Below are 4,675 nucleotides of genomic sequence, written 5' to 3'. Positions count from 1 at the left end.
CTTTTTTTTTTTTTTTTTTTTTTTTTTTTTTTTTTTGAAACGAAGTCTCATGTTGTCGCCCAGGCTGGAGTGCAGTGGCGCGATCTCGGCTCACTGCAAGCTCCGCCTCCCGGGTTCACACCATTCTCCTGCCTCAGCCTCCTGAGTAGCTGGGACTACAGGCGCCCGCCACCGCGACCGGCTAATTTTTTGTATTTTTAGTAGAGACGGGGTTTCACTGTGGTCTCGATCTCCTGACCTTGTGATCCGCCCGCCTCAGCCTCCCGAAGTGCTGGGATTACAGGCGTGAGCCACCGCGCCCGGCCTGCCTTTTTTTTTTTTTTTTAAATTTTTTAATTTTTTGAGACGAAGTCTCGCTCTGTCGCCCAGGTTGGAGTGCAGTGGCCCGATCTCGGCTCACTGCAAGCTCTGCCTCCCAAGTTCACGCCATTCTCCTGCCTCAGCCTCCAGAGTAGCTGGGACTACAGGTGCCCACCACCACGCCTGGCTAATTTTTTGTATTTTTAGTAGAGACAGGGTTTCACCACGTTAGCCAGGATGGTCTCGATTGCCTGACCTTGGATCAGGCTGATCCGCCCGCCTGATCCGCCCGCCTCAGCCTCCCAAAGTACTGGAATTACAGGGGTGAGCCACCACGCCCAGCCCTTATAGCAGTCTTGCAGAGTAATTATTATATTGGTTGAATTTAATAACAAAAAAGTCGGCTGGGCACGGTGGCTCATGCCTGTAATCCCCACACTTTGGGAGGTCAAAGTGGGTGGATCACCTGAGGTTAGGCATTCGAGACCAGCCGGGCCAACATGGTGAAGCCCCATCTGTACTAAAAATACAAAAATTAGCTGGGTGTGGTGGCGCATGCCTGTAGTCCCAGCTAGTCAGAAGGCTGAGACACGAGAATTTCTTTTTTTTTTTTTTTTTGAGACGGAGTCTCGCGCTGTGTCACCCAGGCTGGAGTGCAGTGGCGAGATCTCGGCTCACTGCAAGCTCCACCTCCCAGGTTCACGCCATTCTCCTGCCTCAGCCTCCCAGTAGCTGGGACTACAGGTGCCCGCCACCACGCCCGGCTAGTTTTTTGTATTTTTAGTAGAGACGGGGTTTCACCATGTTAGCCAGGATGGTCTCGATCTCCTGACCTCGTGATCCACCCGCCTCGGCCTCCCAAAGTGCTGGGATTACAGGCTTGAGCCACCGCGCCCGGCCCACGAGAATTTCTTGAACCTGGGAGGCGGAGGTTACAGTGAGCCAAGATGGTCACTCCAGTCTGGGCCACAGAGCAGGACTCTGTCTCAAAAAAAAAAAAAAAAAAAAAAATCCACTTGTTAAAAGCAAAACACAACAGGTTGACAAACATGATTGGGACCTGTCTTTGTCACCAAGACTGGCCAAACCTTGGCCAACCCTCCTACCCCCAACAGAGGATGGTGAGGAAGGGATGGGGGGTTCTGGAGAAGGGCATTGAAGGGTGCTCACCTCCTCTCTCTGTGTCACCCCTGAAGGTGGGTCAGTTCTGCCCATCTGACCTCTGAGGTCTCACTATATACCGGGCAGAGCTGAGCGTTGGAACCACAGCATCCTTGCTTGTGGTGGGTGCCGCTCTCATTTCCATTTTTCAGATGAGGATTAAAGGAAGGTGAGGATGCAATGTAGAAGCTGTGGTTCTGCAGGCTCTTACCCCATCAGGGCCTGACATATCACTGTTTACTGCAGACCCCCTCCCCTCACCCCACCTCTGACCTGGATGTCTACACTAACAGGCCAGAGGTTTTCAGACAATGCCCCCCATCTACCCTTTGCCCCTCGGGGGTGATTTGGAAACTCCTCCTAGCTGGGATCCTGGCCCCTGACTGCCCAAGTTCATCCTCTCTGCCAGCTGCCCGGGTCCTGTCCGTAGAGCTCTATGTGGCAGTCACTGCCAGCTTTGGACAGCTCCCAGGGCTCAGGCACCACCTGGAGGCTCCGGGCCAGCCCCGCACTCCCACTCCCCTGCAGGCCTTGGCTGAGGCCGCATCAGATGACTGTGGTTTCCCTGAAGAGGCCATGACATTTTGGGTCTCCGCATCTTTGCTTATTGAGCTCACTCTTCCTGGAACCGGTTTTTTTTTGTTTTTTTTTTTTTTTGAGACAGAGTCTCGCTCTGTCGCCCAGGCTGGAGTGCAGTGGCCGGATCTCAGCTCACTGCAAGCTCCCCCTCCCGGGTTTACGCCATTCTCCTGCCTCAGCCTCCCCAGTAGCTGTGACTACAGGTGCCTGCCACCTCGCCCGGCTAGTTTTTCGTATTTTTTTAGTAGAGACGGGGTTTCACCGGGTTAGCCAGGAAGGGCTGGAACCGTTTTTTCCCTTTTCCATCCGTCAAAGACACCCTTGTTCTTCAAATTCTTTCTTACGTTTTTCTTCCTTGAAGACACAACCACTCCTCCCTCGAAGGCCCTCAGCACTTTTTCGGCTGCACGATGGCACTGGCTGCAGCCTGCCATGGCAAGGACATGTGTCTGCTCACCTGCTCCGCAGGGTCTTGTTGAGGGACTATTGTATGTCAGGGCTTGTCTCTGTGATGCTGGTGACATGGCAGTGACAGAGATAGACCTAGCCCTGCCCTACCGAAGCTCAGAGTTCGGTGGGGGAGACAACCCTGTCCTCAGAGTGGGCATGAAAAAGGGTGGAACGGTGTCTAGGCAGGAGGGCGTGGTGGCTTACACCTGTAATCCCAGAGCTTTGGGAGGCCAAGGCGGGTGGATCACCTGAGGTCAGGAGGAGGAGATGGCTGAGCAGGGAACTGAGGTTTAGAAGAAAGTGAACCAAGTTAAGAGAAGTGTTTCTGACCAGGCGCGGTGGCTCACGCCTGTAATCCCAGCACCTTGGGAGGCCGATGCAGGCGAATCACAAGGTCAGGAGTTCGAGACCAACCTGGCCAATATGGTGAAATCCCATCTCTACTAAAAATACAAAAATTAGCTGGGTGTGGTGGCAGGCACCTGCATTCCCAGTTACTTGGGAGGCTGAGGCAGGAGAATCGCTTGAACCTGGGAGGCAGAGCTTGCAGTGAGCCAAGATCACGCCACTGCCCTCCAGCCTGGGCGACAGAGCAAAATTCCGTCTCAAAAAAAAAAAAAAAAAAGTGTTTCTGCCGTGCTTACACCTCCAACTGGGGCATCGAATGCCTCCCTTCTTCAGCCTCCTGTGTATTCGTTAACTCAACATATATTCCCTTAAGTTACTCTGGTGTGGACCCAAGGCTGCCTCGTGCCCACTGGGAATATAGTGCTGACTGACAGCGTTGGCCCTATCTCATTCACGATCCGCTTGGGTGACTGAATAATCACATAAAAATGTGTTACAAAGGTCGGGTGCAGTGGCTCACGCCTGTAATCCCAGCATTTTGGGAGGCTGAGGCAGGTGGATCTCTTGAGCCCAGGAGTTCAAGAGCAGCCTGGGCAATATGGTGAAACCTCTTTGCTACAGAAAATACAAAAATTAGCTGGGTGTGGTGGTGCGCGCCTATAGTCCCAGCGACTTGGGAGGTTGAGGTGGGAGGATTGCTTGGGTCCGGGAAGTTGATGCTACAGTGAGCTATGATCATACCACTGCACTCCAGCCTGGGTGACAGAGCAAGACTCTGTCTAAAAAACAAAATGTGTTTTTTTTTGTTTTTTTTTGTTTTTTTTTTTTGAGGCGGAGTCTCGCTCTGTCGCCCAGGCTGGAGTGCAGTGGCCAGATCTCAGCTCACTGCAAGCTCTGCCTCCCGGGTTTACGCCATTCTCCTGCCTCAGCCTCCCGAGTAGCTGGGACTACAGGCGCCCGCCACCTCGCCCGGCTAGTTTTTTGTATTTTTAGTAGAGACGGGGTTTCACCGTGTTAGCCAGGATGGTCTTGATCTCCTGACCTCGTGATCCGCCCGTCTCGGCCTCCCAAAGTGCTGGGATTACAGGCTTGAGCCACCGCGCCCGGCCAAAACAAAATGTTTTATAATAAGCAGCTAAGATACAAAATTACGAGCTGTACTAAGAAGGCACAGTGAAAGGATCTGTGGAAATATAGACAGTCGTCCCTCATTATCCTTGGGGGATTGGTTCTAGGACCCTCCTGGGATACCAAAATCTGCGGATGCTCGAGTTCCTTATATATAACGGTGTCATATTTGCATATAACTTACATATGTCCTCCTTTATACCTTAACTCATCTCTAGATTACCTATAACACCTAATTCAATGCAAATGCTATGTAAATAATTATACTGTATTGTTTTAAAATTTGTATATTTTATTGTGTTTTTTGTTTTGTTTTGTTTTGATTTTTGAGACAGAGTCTTGCTATGTTACCCAGGCATGCAGTGACGCGATCTCGGCTCACTGCAACCTCCACCTCCCAGGTTCAAGCAATTCTTGGGCCTCAGCCTCTTGACTAGCTGGGATTACAGGAGCCCACCACCACACCTGGCTAATTTTGTGTGTGTGTGGTGGGGGGGTTGGGTGGACAGGGTCTCACTCTGCTGCCCAGACTGGAGTGCAGTGGCTCCATCTCAGCTTGCTGCAACCTCTGCCCCCCGGGTTCAAGCGATTCTCCTGCCTCACCTCCTGAGTAGCTGGGACTACAGGTGCGCACCACCACCGCCCGGCTAATCTTTGTATTTTTAGTAGAGATGGGGTTTCATTATGTTGGCCAGGCTGGTCTCGAAGT

The sequence above is a fragment of the Theropithecus gelada genome, chromosome 19, assembly GCF_003255815.1.
Source record: "Theropithecus gelada isolate Dixy chromosome 19, Tgel_1.0, whole genome shotgun sequence".
NCBI classification, from domain to species: Eukaryota; Metazoa; Chordata; class Mammalia; order Primates; family Cercopithecidae; genus Theropithecus; species Theropithecus gelada.
The sequence above is the reverse complement of the archived record's forward strand: the minus strand, read 5'-3'. Positions refer to the sequence as shown.